The sequence below is a fragment of the Rhineura floridana genome, chromosome 3 (genome assembly GCF_030035675.1).
Source record: "Rhineura floridana isolate rRhiFlo1 chromosome 3, rRhiFlo1.hap2, whole genome shotgun sequence".
In the NCBI taxonomy this organism is placed as follows: domain Eukaryota; kingdom Metazoa; phylum Chordata; class Lepidosauria; order Squamata; family Rhineuridae; genus Rhineura; species Rhineura floridana.
Window position 1 is genome coordinate 153,681,825 of NC_084482.1, and position 15,468 is coordinate 153,697,292.

Here is a 15,468-nt window from a genome sequence, read left to right on the forward strand (position 1 = left end):
AGAGTAATGTTTTACTGACAACATACAGAAGTAGATGGTTCTAAATCGGTGGTGTGGAATGTGTAGTCCTCCCGATATTATTGGACTACAACTTCCATCATCTGTGACTATTGGCCATGCTGGTTGGGACTGATGAACAACTGGTCCTGCAGGTTCCCCATCCTTGTACTAAAGAATGTTAAAGGGCAAGTGGAGTAAATCATCTGCTTTACAGAATCAGCAGCATAGAACTGGGTGTCTGTTGGTATGCCCAACGTCATCTGTGAACATGTCTAGTTTCTTCTGGCCACTAATTCTAGTCAGGGAGCCCTTTGGGACAAATGTTCACTTGATAAAAATATTTGAGTTTAAGCATGAAATTTGAGGGCCTACAGCATTCTACTGGCTGTAAAGAGTCAACTCACACCATACCATACCCATCTTTGAGCTAAACCACATCACACATGGTCTTCACCTTCAAACCTGCATTTAGTAATGACACTATTCAACAAGATACATCTGTCAACAACTAGCACATAATAATGCAGGCTAAGGACCTGATTCATGCTAGCTCAGCATCAGCAAACCAGGGAGAGAAGTTTCATACTTATCCCTCTTAATGTCCACCTCAAAACTCAGTAATTGAGATGTATCATGAAGGAAGAGGCCACACAGAGGATGTAAACAATAACAAGAACTTTACTATAACTAATTATATACAGAGAACAAGGCCCACAGCATGGTGCTGCTTGTAAGGCAGGCCTGGAAGTAAAACTGCCACAGCCTGGGGTTGACTCAGCAATTCCTGGTATAGCAAGCCTGGAGGGCCAATACACTGCAGCCCTCCCCACTAGCTCTCATAATCCTGAAGATACTTGGGACGAGACCTGGTGCAAGTCGATTGATCAATTTTGCATTGAAGTTGATAGTGCATCCCCTAGTTCCCCATTTGGCTCTGGTTGATGCTGGTCCACTTCAGGGTTCAGGTGCAACTGCTCTTGTCCAGCATCAGGAGCAGCCACTGGTTCATTTTCTCTTTCCACTTAAGTATTTCCAGCATCCTCAGAGAGAACTGATGCAGGTGGGCTTCACCCTCTCATCTGGTCCACATGTTGACATAGCACATAGCCGTTTGGTGTTTGAGCCCTGTAGAACAATGGGCCCGTGGCTTGGGTCACAGTGGCAGGAATCCACGTTTCACCAGCACCATAGTTCCTAACATACACAGGGTCAAACACCCGTGCAGGTTCTTGAACTGCAACAGACTTCCTTGGTCGGTGCTCAGTCAAGTCAGGATGCAACCAATCAACCAGAGTCGTTAGTCGTCTGTTCATTAATAGCTCGGCTGGGCTCCTTCCAGTTGTGGCACAAGGTGTGATGTGTTGTGTCAGAAGAAAACTTCCAAGGCATCTGTGCCAGTCACCTTCTACAATCCGTTTCAACGCATCCTTTGTTGTCCTGACCATCCTCTCAGCCTGGCCATTGGTTGCTGGATGAAAAGGGGCTGTAGTGACATGCCGAATCAGTCCATTATCCAGGAATGTGCAGAAATCCATAGATGTGAACTGGGCCCCATGGTCTGAGTCCATGGTATTTGGCAACCCACGTGTTGTGAAAAGCCTGCTTAAAGTCTTGATAATAATACGAGATGTCATTGACGATACCGGAACCATTTGTAACCATTTGCAGTATGAATCAACAACAATCAAGAAAGTTTGTCCCTGGAAGGAGCCTGCAAAGTCGATATGAAGCCATGACCATGGTGTTTTTGTCAATTCCCATGGGTGCACTGGGGCATGTGGTAGAGCTAGTTTTGAAACCTGACACTTCTCACATCTCGACGCATTCTTCAATCTCTCAATCCATCTTGGGCCACCATACATAGCTGCGCCCCAGAGCCTTCATTTGCACTATACCAGGGTGTCCGACATGTAGGGCTTCCAACACCCGATGTCTCAACACAGTAGGAATGACAACTCCATTTCCCCACAGAAGGCATCCCTTGTGCACTGATAGTTTATGTTGTTTGGATACAAATTGTCTTAATTTCTCCTCAAGCTTCTTTAATGGCCATTCCCTCCACACTCAGCTGAGAACAAGGGCAAGAACTGGGTCCTTGGATGGCGCAGTGGCAACATTCCCAGCATGGAGGGGTGGTTGCAGTAACAACTATAACAACAGCATGTCCAGCGTGAGCCTTGTTGATAGGCTAATTTAGCAGCAAATCAATGCTTTAATTGGAAGACTGGGAAATGCTGACTTCATTTGCTTTTACATAGCCATTTTTGCAAATTTTGGCTTAAAGGGGCATTTCTATTTAAGATCTTGATTGGTTGATTGATTTGCTCTCTCAGTTTCACCAAACATAGTGTTCATCCTTTTATTTTGTTTGGTCTCTGAGGAACCCTTACTATATGGCTTTGGTTGCTGGCTTCCTGCAACCTAGTCCCTTCCTAGAACCTCCTAGCCAAATGGAGTTCATTTGCTCAACTACGGCTGACTTATTTCATAGGCACTTAGGAGGAAAAGGTTGGTATGTAATGTGACCAATTTGGTACAGGCTTCTCATGGGCATTTGGTTGGCCACTGTGAGAATGGAGTGGTGGACTAGTCTAGATGGGTTTGGGGGCTGTTCCAGCAGGCTCTTCTTACGTTCTTATGAGAAGATATGCTCATGAGGAAAGGATATTTACCTTCTGTGTTAGAATTACCGAAAGTTGATTAAGAAATGATCCAGAAAATGTGGGTGGAATGTTACACTTGTACTGGTGCTGACATGATCACATCACTAGTGCAACTAAGCGTAGACATACTTGACCCATAATCTCACCTTGCAAATTTAGTCATGTGAACTGGCCTCCAAATCTCTTTCTGATACTGCATCAAACCTTAATACCTCCCTCCTCTTTTCTTATTCTTCTTGCATCACTGGGCAAAGTCCTGCATGGTAAGCACAGTTTGGCCCCCTGGAAGGCTTCTGACATTGTCCATTGAGCAGACCTGCTGCAACTCCCATACCACTGATATAACCCAGTCCAAGTGTTGAGAAAATGGATGATGGCATAAGGAATTAGGACTTTGTCAAAACAAGCAAAATTAGGTTGGCAGTTCTTAAAAATGAAAAAGCAATGTGGGCCATTTAAGATCTGGGTCTCATGTTTCTGACTCAGATGTATAAAATTTGAGGAAAGTTTTGTAGACATCAGTACTACATTAAATGTTCAAAGAGCATTAAGATCCTTGTTTTATTCTTTGCACTGAAATCCTGTAAAGGAGGTCATTTTATTATTCCCCTTTTACAGATTATAGAACTGAGGCAAAGTAGTAAATATCAGCTCATCATTCTGGCTGCTTAGCAACACAGGTGTATAGGAGTACTACTGCTAGGTACCTGCCCCACTGGGGCTTTACTCAGGTTTCTATGAATTTGTAAAAGAAGCCTTTCACTGCACAGGCCCAGTGAGAGCAATGTCTAGTAGGTAGCTGTGAGGAATTAAATTGGCCGCTTAACTGGGGAAGTGAGGGGGAAAAGCCATAGCTCAGGACCTCTTCTGCTGAAAGGAAATGACTTTCTAATGGGCATAATAGCAACTCAGGAGAGACTTGGGAGCATAAAAGAGGTACGTAAAGATGCTTCCTTTTTGCCACAGAAACATGTAACCAAGCAACACTATGCAGCTGGGAAGACAGCCCTGCTTTTCCCCAGAGATGTAGTGGGGCATTAGAGAGTGGTCAATGATAGGTCAGATGTACTGTTTTAGTTTGTAAGCAACTAACACAGCACAAAGACCTGAAGAGAGAGAAAGTACTTTTAAGCTATGGCCTAGTATTGACAGGTAATTTCCTTCCACTCAGGACCTGATTCTGAGGATATAGCAGCTGTCCTTGTCTTGCTATTGTTGAGAGACTGATTATCTGATATCAGATTTACTGCAGATGCTATTCTATGGGGGTCCAGAGCAGGCTTTATAGTATTGCCTTCATGGATGTTGAACTACAGCTCCGATCAGCCCCAGCCAGCAGGACCAATAGTGCAGGATAATGTAGTCCAACAATATCTGGAGGGCTCCATACTGGCTATCCTTGCTTTATAGATTGCAAGGTGGGGGTGGGAGTTTTGCCTTGTGTATACCAGAGCTTGGAAAAGTTACTTTTTTGAACTACAGCTCCCATCAGCCCAATCCAATGGCCATGCTGGTTGGGGCTGATGGGAGTTGTAGTTCAAAAAAGTAACTTTTCCAAGCTCTGGTGTATACATAAGGGAAGGATGTTCTAAACAGCCATGATACCTATTATAATAATCAAAGAATTCCAGAAGCTGTAGACTCCAAAAACTTGTAACTGGAATAAATTAAGCAAATAGATTATGCAAATATGCTCATGTTGATTTTTAAATTTATATATTATTTATTTTACACAAACATGTCAGTCAATAAGATGTTGTTTGGAACTGTTTTCATATGCATGTTAGATCATCTCCATTTCACCCTCTCCCCTCCCCGTCCTTTCAACTTGGTCCTTATAATTTCAATCTTCCATAAAAATTCCTCACTATTATTTGTTATGAATCTTTTATATGTTCAGCCACACACTCACTTCCATCCATACTCCCACAGCCACGATAAAAGAGAAAATCAAATGAGCAAAAAGGCAGTACAGAAGAAATGATAAGGGAGAATGTACAGGAAATGAAAAATAATTGGAACCTGGAAGGGAAAACAAATCCTAATTATCCTCAATATTGTCTACTTTTTAGTCTATGCATATGCTCACAAAATTTCTCTATGCTTTTTAAACTTTTCTCTTCCATTCCTTAGTTGTATATGACATTTATTTTGACCACTATGTTCACTGCCTCTAACACCCAAGTTGCTTTTTTTCTGGATCTATCATTGGCTTACTCACTTTTTATTTTTGGCAGTAAAGCACGATTGCAACATCAGTCTTTCCAGTGTGGGCAGGTTAAAGCACTACTCCTTTAAGGGCAACTGCTCCTTTAATTGAAAGCTTCCCATTGGCTGGTCCTGATCATTCTATTGCTTCCAGACTAGAATGTTTGTAGGATTGGTAATGAGTTACCCCTTATTATTTGTCGGAAGGCAGAGCTGGGGTCCCAATCCCGGGGAGCTGGATCCCGGAGAGTTGGGAGAAGAGTATTCGGATGGATGGCAGAGGGAAGGGGGAGGAACTTCCCCCCTTTGGAGCGAAGACGAAACAGAGGAACTGCCAGTGATAAGGTCGCTTAGCGACGGGGAGCCTGAGCCCTCCCTGGACATTCTCACGCCTCCCCCTCTTTCAGGCTCAGAGCAAGAGGGGAAAGAGGGAGAGCTGCTCACAGCCGAAAAGCGGGGAGGCAGTTTACCATCAGCCCCTCCCCTATCCCCCATCCTGGAATCGGAAACTTCAGAAGAGGAGGGGGTGATGCTTCCCCCCTCACCGCGCACACGCAGACAGCTGAAAAGACAGGAGAGAAGGGGGGGAAGGCGGGTAGTACCTGAGGGGCAGTTAAGGAGGAGCGAAAGATTGCGCGCCCATTTGGCCCCTTCTTAAAGAACAGGCGGGAAGAAGTCCCTTGCTCTGTCAACTTTCTCCCAATGCCGCAGGACCTGTATCCCTGTATTGCTTCATGAGAAAACGCAGTCTTTGTTTGGACATTACCCTAATAAAACACGAATTAACTACAGCCGTTGGTCTGGTTCCTGAGTCACATCCTGGGCCTGACAGCTTGACAGAGCCACCTAAATCACCCTCAACGCTCTCTTCACTTGACTGGGACAAGATGTCAAAGGGAGCAGCGGGGGGGACGAACCCCACTTCTGAGACGGAAGAAGTGGAACTCTTGAGGACTAAGGTAGCTGATTTGCAGACGGATGTTCAAGCCCTGCTAGCAGCAGTCAAGGCGCTGAAGACGGATAATCAAACCTTGAAGGCCATGATAGACCAGATGCGAACAGCCCCTCCAGCTGCCGTAGTAAAGGTTCCCATTGGATTGCCCCCAAAATACGCGGGACAAAGTGATCAGTTGGCAACCTTCGTGGCTCAATGTGAGTTATATCTGGATGTCAGGCACACGGAATTTCCAGACGATGGGGCTAAAGTAGCTTTCATGATTAGCCTCCTGGACGGAGAAGCTGCAAAATGGGTGACTCCGTATCTCGTGAGAAAGGATACTGTCTTAGGAAGGTACAGAGGATTTATACAGGAGATGACCGAGATGTTTCAAGACCCGCAAAGGGCTGAAACAGTAGCGCGGCAACTAGGCGCTCTGAAGCAAGCTAAAGGGACTGTTTCCAAGTACACTAACGCTTTTAAAATTCTGTCCCAGGAAACTGGTTACAATGACGCCGCCCTGATGTTTATGTACCGGAGTGGATTAAATGCTGAAATCCTGGATGAGTTGGCCAGGACCTCCCCCCCCGCTGACCTACCAGGGCTCATCCGGCTATGCCTACAGATAGATCACCGGATGGAAGGAAGGCGCCTGGAAAGGAAGCAGGAGGTCCCGAGATACTCAGCCTCGGCATCCCGCAACAAGACCCTTCCCACTGCAGGGATGGCAGGTAATGCAACTGAGGGACAGGGAGGGGCTAGGCCAAGACTGTCGGAAGAAGAAAAGGAAAGACGACGCCGGGAACGTTTATGCTTTTATTGTTCAAAGCCAGGCCATGTGGCCAGAGACTGTGGACTGAAAGGGGGGAAAGCTGAGCCGTCGGGAAACTAGAACACCCAGTCCACGTGGAGGCCGGTGGACTGGGGGCAGCGTTGTATAAAGGCCCCCCAACGATCCAACCTCCCTCAAAGGGGGTGTTGGTCTTGCCTATTCGGATTACAACTTCCAGAGGAGTGGTGTTTAATTCCACTGCCTTAATTGACAGTGCAGCCTCCACAAATTTTATTGATGCAAAGTTAGTCAAGCGTCATGGAATTTCCCGGTGGAAACTGGACGCTCCCCTAGCTGTGGAGACTATCGATGGGAGACCCCTGAAGTCAGGAGGGGTGACACAAGCCACGGAGGAAGTGAAACTTCAAATCCCTGGGCACGAAGAGTTCATTTCGCTATACGTGTCAGATCTCTCGAATTTTGAGGTGATTCTGGGAATGCCCTGGCTAGCAAAGCATGAACCCAAAATAAGTTGGAAGGAGGCGGTGGTGTGGTTCACCTCACAGTATTGCCAGGAGAACTGTCAACCTGAAGGAATCAAGAACACCTTAGCGGGGACAGTGCAAGAGATCGAGCAAGTGACCCTGCCACCAAAGTATGAAGAATTCAAAGATGTGTTTGATGAAAAAGAGGCAGAGACTTTACCCCCCCACCGCCCTTACGACTGTGCGATTGACCTAGTGCCAGGAGCCAGCATCCCATCAGGGAGAATCTACTCTCTCACAGAGAATGAGAGGGAGGCCCTGAAGGAATTCCTGGATAAAAACCTGAGGCGAGGATTCATACGCCCCTCACAATCCCCTGCTGGAGCGCCACTATTGTTTGTGAAAAAGAAGGGGGGGAACTCAGACCCTGTAACGACTATCGCGCATTGAACCAGATCACCATCCCCAACAGCTACCCGCTGCCCCTGATCTCAGAGTTGCTGGACCGACTGCGCTCTGCAAAAATCTTCACGAAGTTGGATTTGAGAGGAGCGTACAATCTGATCAGAATGAAGGAGGGAGATGAATGGAAAACAGGATTCTTGACCGCTTACGGACAGTATGAATACCTGGTCATGCCGTTCGGGCTTTGTGGAAGTCCAGGAATTTTTCAAAAATTCATGAACGACGTGTTTAGAGACTTGTTGGACACGTATGTAATCTGTTACTTAGATGATATCCTGGTGTTCTCAAAGAACCAGGAAGACCACGACCAGCGTGTGAAGACGGTGTTGAAGAGACTGAGAGAAAATCACCTGTATGCTAAATTAGAGAAATGTGGATTTGACCTCAAGTTTCTAGACTTCCTTGGATATCGAATCTCAGCGGAAGGCGTGGAGATGGACCCAGGGAAAGTAAGCTGCATATTGGACTGGGGCCAACCTGTCACCAAAAAGGATGTACAACGGTTTTTGGGGTTTGCCAATTATTACAGAAAGTTCATTCCAGGGTTTTCCAAATTAACAGCTCCTCTGACTGACTGTTTAAGGGGGAAGAAGAAGTTTCAATGGACAGAGAACGCCACCGAGGCCTTTGAGGAGCTGAAGAGAAGGTTTGCTACTGAGCCCATTCTGCGCTTTGCTGATCCGAACCGCCCTTTCGTAGTGGAAGCAGATGCTTCAGATTTTGCCATCGGGGGGGGTCCTGCTACAATTAGACCAAGAAGGGAAGGAGCTGCACCCCTGCGCGTACTTCTCTCGGAAGTTAAAGCCTGCAGAGAAGAACTACACAGTTTGGGAGAAGGAGCTGCTGGCCATCAAGGACTCTTTTGAAAACTGGAGACAATACCTAGAGGGGACCTCTCATCGAATTGAAGTGCGCTCCGACCACAAGAATCTTGAAAGCCTCCAAACAGCCAGAAAGCTGAACCAGAGACAGATAAGATGGTCCCAGTTCTTCACTAGGTTTAACTTCCAGATTACTTACCATGCCCAAGCCAAAAACCAGAGAGCGGATGCCTTATCCAGACAGCCACAATACAAAGAAAGTGAATCCGAGGACCAGCCTCAGTACGTAATCCCGCCAGAGAAATTAACGTTGGGAGTATGCCAGCCTTCATGGGAAGAGGAACTCAAAAAGGCACAACAAGAAGATGCAGACATGCTAAAATATCAGCAGGAGACGGGACAAGGTCAAGACTCAGAAGTAACCTTTCACTGGAGAAATGGACTGTTATGGTTCAAAACCGCCAGATATGTGCCAGAAGGGGAATTAAGGCTCAGAATCCTACGCCAGTGTCATGATTCCATCACAGCGGGACACTTTGGGATTTACAAGACCATTCAGAACGTGGCCAAGGACTTCTGGTGGCCTCAAATGCGTCGGGATATTGAGAGTTATGTAAAGTCCTGCTCTGTCTGTCTGCGGACAAAAACACAAACAGGGACACCAGCAGGACTGTTACAACCGTTGCCTGTCCCACACGAACCCTGGAAGGACCTCTCCATGGATTTTATAACTGATCTACCCAAGTCCCAAGGAATGACAGCCATCTTAGTAGTGGTGGATCTACTTACCAAAATGGCACACTTTCTTCCTTGTGCAGGGGCCTTAGAGGCTAAAGAAACGGCCAAGTTATTCATAAAAGAAGTCTACCGGCTGCATGGATTGCCAAACAGCGTAGTCTCAGACCGAGGAACTCAGTTCACAGCCAAATTTTGGAGAGCAATGTGGAAACAGTTGCAGACGGAATTAAAACTCTCCTCCGCCCATCACCCCCAGACAGATGGGCAGACGGAACGCTTGAACGCCGTTTTGGAAAGATATTTATGAAGTTATGTGTCTTATCAACAGACTGACTGGGTATCATATTTGCATTTTGCAGAGTCCACCTACAACAATTCTCTGCACTCCAGCACTCAACAAACCCCGTTCTTCGCTAATTATGGATTCCATCCTAAAGTCTTTCCAAGCAGCTCAGAAGGAATGCTGGTACCGGCAGCTGAGAACTTCCTTAAGGAATTGCAAGCGGCGCAACAGACACTGAAACAGCAGTTAAACGAAGCCAAAACGGAGTACAAGCAAGTTGCTGACCTGCACAGGAAGGAGCCCCCCCCCCTTCAACCGGGAGACCTGGTATGGCTGTCCACCTGCTTCCTCCAGATGCCGGGCAAATGTAGAAAATTACAAGACAAGAGGGTGGGTCCTTTCGAAATAGAAACTCAAATTAATCCTGTGGCGTACCGACTGAAGCTGCCTGACACGTTTAAAATACATCCTGTGTTCCATCGATCCCTCTTAACGAAAGCCGCCCCTCCCAGTGAGTTACGGCCGGAGGAACCTCCCGGAGCTCCACTCCTGGTAAATGAGCAGCTTGAGTTTGAAATTGAGGAGATCTTAGATTCCAGGATCAGACGCCACAAGCTGCAGTACTTGATTCACTGGAAAGGCTATGGGGTGGCTGACAGATCATGGGAAGATGCAGCTGATGTGCATGCTCCAGAATTGGTAAAACTTTTCCATCAACGTTTTCCCCACCGTCCCAAGCCAGACAAGGGGAGGGGGGCACAGCCTGGGGAGGGGGGATGGTGTCGGAAGGCAGAGCTGGGGTCCCAATCCCGGGGAGCTGGATCCCGGAGAGTTGGGAGAAGAGTATTCGGATGGATGGCAGAGGGAAGGGGGAGGAACTTCCCCCCTTTGGAGCGAAGACAAAACAGAGGAACTGCCAGTGATAAGGTCGCTTAGCGACGGGGAGCCTGAGCCCTCCCTGGACATTCTCACGCCTCCCCCTCTTTCAGGCTCAGAGCAAGAGGGGAAAGAGGGAGGGCTGCTCACAGCCGAAAAGCGGGGAGGCAGTTTACCATCAGCCCCTCCCCTATCCCCCATCCTGGAATCGGAAACTTCAGAAGAGGAGGGGGTGATGCTTCCCCCCTCACCGCGCACACGCAGACAGCTGAAAAGACAGGAGAGAAGGGGGGGAAGGCGGGTAGTACCTGAGGGGCAGTTAAGGAGGAGCGAAAGATTGCGCGCCCGTTTGGCCCCTTCTTAAAGAACAGGCGGGAAGAAGTCCCTTGCTCTGTCAACTTTCTCCCAATGCCGCAGGACCTGTATCCCTGTATTGCTTCATGAGAAAACGCAGTCTTTGTTTGGACATTACCCTAATAAAACACGAATTAACTACAGCCGTTGGTCTGGTTCCTGAGTCACATCCTGGGCCTGACATTATTCAGTTTTTGTTCCCACAGAGGAGCCACTTTAATTACTGGTTTCCTTGAATTATTCTTCCCCTTTTATTTATTTACCTTTTCTAAGAAAGAAAAGTCGTCCAAGAAAATATTCCACAAGTTACACAAACCAATAGGAGATAGGAAAGTGGGCCTGATCCCACATCTTCACATGTTCATCATATAATACATAAAGAGGGCTGTTGGGTACTTTGTCCTGTGCAAGACAATAGCCCTCTGCTTGGCACACCACTCAGGCAATTGCTAAGGCCAATGCTGGAGCATCTGCTCCTATTTGTCACCATGGCTATTTGATCTTATGTTTGCTTGCTCATCCATCCTCTCCCTCTGGCCTAGTGGTGGTGGTGGTGCTAGTGAGCAAGTGAGTAGCAACAGCAGAATGGAAACGGGAGATCAGCCTACTGGCTCTCTTCCTGGCAAGAAAGTGGGTAGTGGCAATGGGGGAGAGGAACAGCAGAAACAGCTGGTGGCAATGATGAGGAAGGAGGTCCACAGGAGGAAGGGCTTTCAGAAGGCATCTTGCCCAACAACCCACAAGAAACCAGAAGCTGTCACTGCTGCTGTTTGCCCACATCAGCCACAAGTGAGAAGAGTCTACAGCTGGCTTTTGACTATTCTTTTTCCTAATGCAGTGGTAGGCTACCTGAGGTCCCCAGATGCTGGTGGACTACAGCTCTCATCATCCCTGCCCATTGGTCATGCTGGCTAGGACCAATGGGAGCTAGACTCCAACAACATGTGGAGGCCTTCTGTCCCTATGAAATCCTTCTAATGCTCTGTAGAAACTGCACTGTTGAAACTTGAGGGAGATGGATGCTGCGTATTGGTACTAATGTTCAAAGAGATGTGAAGGAAACATGGAACCTTTCATGAAATCCATCAGCCCCCCCCCCCATGATTCCCTTCCCCCAGGTAATCAGATCATGCTCCCCCATCGTCTTCTAAAAATGGTATTGGGGGGGGCTTCACAATAGGGAAGAGGGCCAGCAAGGCCTGCCCAAGTCATTTTGTTACCTGAGGTGAAGAACAAGATGGCGGCCTTGCCCCCATTCCACAAAAGCCGATCAGCTGAATCTTTCTTTACAACAGGCGTCAGGACAGCATTTTCCTCTCCATCTGAGGGCAACAGGCTAGCTTAAGGGACTCATGGCAAGCTGCATGACACCCACAGCTCTGCTCTACAAATTCTTGTTGCCTCCTAGTCACTGCTCCACAGCTCTTGATGTCATGGCCCTGGAGTCTAGCAGTGAGCAGAACACAGAGTCCGAGGCTGCAGTGCTACCAGCGAGGGGCCAGACTAGGTTCAGGGCTCTGAGCCTGCTGCTGGCGACTGGGAGGCCTCTGAGCTGGAAGGTGGCAGACAGGAGCCCACAGAACAGCCACCCATAGCACCATGACCTTTCCCTGAGGAATCAAATGCCTCCCACAGTGCCTTTTCAGTCCGGCAGTGCAGGGGGCAAAACAGACAGGAGGCCATGGAACATAGGCTGGAGGTGGGCCCTTTAAGAAAATAAGTTCTTCAGGAGGGGCGGAGCTTGGGGGGGGTAAGAGTTCAACAAGCATCCATTTGCTTTTTGACCTTTGTTGGAGCAAGTTCTGTACTTGGAGCTGTGTGTGGTGTTACAAAGACTGGCCTGCCTTGCCCCATAGGCTCTTCTGCAGGAACCAGAACAGGACACCTGGATGCTCCCAACTCAAACCAATGCTGCAATGCACCAGAAACTGCATCAGCACGTGTCATGTTAACAGAGCAAACTGTGCACATGTGCAATGCCAGCTGGTGTGCATGGCCTGGTCTTACTGCTGCTCTGCCTGCTTGCATGATTAGGGACCTTTCACAACGTTATGTGGGATGTAGTGGGAGAAGGTGACTAGGCAGGAGAGTCAACAGCCCACCACCTTCCAAGACAGTTTGTTCCACCATTGAGCAGCTCATCCAGAAGTTCTTTTTTGAGCATTCATCCCAATTTGTTTGCATAAAACTAGCAGGGAGGTTATATGGCACCCACTATTTACAGAGTATTCATTCTTATTTGTTTGTGTGGTGGTTAGAAAATGTTACATCATGCAAATCTTATCACACACTTTTCAGAGCATTTTCCACAAAAAGCCTGATTCTTGGGGGGTGGAGTGGGTTTGTTGCACAAGAGTGCTAAAACCACTTTAATTGCCAAAAGGAACTAGAATCCCACCTACAAAACAGTGGCAGTCTGAAAACAGCCCTAATATTTGGACTAAATTCCCTTTCTTGCAATTTGAATCAGAATGCCAGGGAGGGGGATAATTTTGATGCTTCCCAGTGTCTGCCTTCTTGAGGCAACAGTCTCATTCTGCTGAATGGTAGGGCCAGCCCAGCCAGAACTCCTGCTTCCCATGTAATTCAAGCACTGCAATTATCTTATTGCATTCCTGCTTGCTCTATCCCTGTCCAAGGAACAGGCCTCTCTTTCCTCTGCTGAGAGTAGGCCTTGCCTTTGGTGGCGGGGGAGTGACAGGTGGATTTGCCTATTATATCACTAATGTCTCCAATTCTTAAAGGGTGCTTTTAGTAATTAAACCGTTTGATTTTGTTCCCTTGCTTTCAAAGCTCCCGTGGCTTTTGATCCACTGCAAAGGAAATAAATCAATTACATCAGGAGAGAGGCAAAAGGGGGTAAATAATTGGCAGAGCTCACCTTCTGGTTACCAAGTGCTGGGATCAAAGAGGCCAATCACAGTCCTTCAAAGGAGAGGGTGGGATTAGGGGGTGGCAGGACTTTAATGTGGTTCTAGGCAGCTATTTTCTCCCTTTCTTCTGCCCTTGCCTTTCCTTGATCATATTATTCCAGAATCGGAATGCTATTTTCTCTGCTTGCCTTTACTAAACCAAAGCCTGTTCCAGTCTCCTCCTCCTCCCTATGCCTGGGCAATTTCTTTTCCACATTAGGGAAGGGAAACTCACCACTAAGCGAATGTCTCCCTTTGACTTTTAAGCCTACCTCTGGCTTATACACAACCCATTAAGAATAACTGTAAAACCCCAGACTTGAAAACAAGAAAAAGTTCCCGTGCCACAGCCCTGCCTGTGAGGAATGAGGCTATCAAGAGCGGAACATGTCATCTGGTTGAGCATAGTATCATATGTTGTTGCAACATTAGTCTTGGCATAGCAGAGCTGCTAGCACAGTGGGAACCACCCACACCCCGTATCATTGTGCGCCAACACCAGGGTGTAAGAGGTCTTACATATTGCTACAATATTGAATGTCTATACACAAGAACTTCTGATCACATGTTCCTTAGTATTTTAGTTCTTACAATCTGCCACCACATTTGAAGAACAGCATATCTCTAGGTACAGCCTGTACGGTTAATGGCAACTAGTCTCAATAACTGACCAAACACATTACCAATATTCCTTATTTGGGAGAGGAAGAATCCTGTCAGGTGATATGTGATGCAGGACTCAGGAGATCAAGGATCCAATATCCTAATACATTTTGTTTACTTTTAAGCAGTTTCTGAAGTGTGTGTTTGTGTAGGGATAACTAGTTTTCATCACAGCAGCAGTGCTAAGGGGAAAGTGCTTAATCCTTTCCACCAGCACTTACACTGTTTTCAGGATCAACATTGCAAACACCCCCAGAGGTGCTGTAGCACGAAAAATGCAGATTCCAACCACAGATCTCCCAGATTGTGTGAGGTTTGGCCTTCACAAATTATTTTTAACTCCCATCTGTATGGCATAAGGTGGCGTTTCTAGATAAGTCTTCAGTGGCTGCTCGCCTTGAGGCCCACAAACACACCTTTATTTCTGAAAGTGATAAAGTCCTCATACAGTGATTTCACCACCTACTTTTCACAGAGGGAGGTATATATCAGAAACAGCCCTCATGTGAAAATCCACAGATCCTTTTGTATCTTTTTGTACACCGCCCAGAGAGCATTCGGGCTTAGGGCGGTATATAAATTAAACTAAATAAATAAAATAAAATAAAAATAATAAATCCTGCAGTACCTAAAAGCTAGCATTTTCTCCAGTGTGGGAACTTTAGAGGTTTTTATGAAGATGCTCTTTTGGCCCAACACCTCCCCACGTGAAAATGAGACAGGTAAAACCACATGCAAAATTAATGTATATATTGGCCTTATGAATGTACCCTCTGGGTTGTTAAACAGCAATGCAACCACAGTAACTCTGTCACTGGCTGTCAGTGAATGAATTTCACATTGACATTCACGCAACTGGGGCCTCAGAATGAATTACTATGAAAGATGAAAGAGAAAGCCATCACTTCCAGTGCAATCTTATGCATGTCTTTTCAGAAGTAAGTCCTCTTGAGGCCAATGGGACGTACACCCAGGTAAATGTGTATAGGATTTCAGCCTTCATGGTGAGGTTTCTGCGTAAAAGCTAACCATCTCAATTCACCTTTGGCTGCTGAGCTCCTGAGTAACATAAAAGAGGACGTAGGCCCAAGTCTGATGATGGGAGAGGGGCACCAGCATCCAGTGGTGGCTGATCCATTCGGGCAAGTGGGGCAGTGCCCTACCAAGCTCAGTCTGCCCTTGCTTGCCTTCTTACTTACAACCAGTCCAGGGCATGGCACTGGCTGTTAGCTCCCTCCTCCTTAGTTCCTGGGCTGTCATTGGAGAACTCAGCAGGGAGGAGGATGGGTGC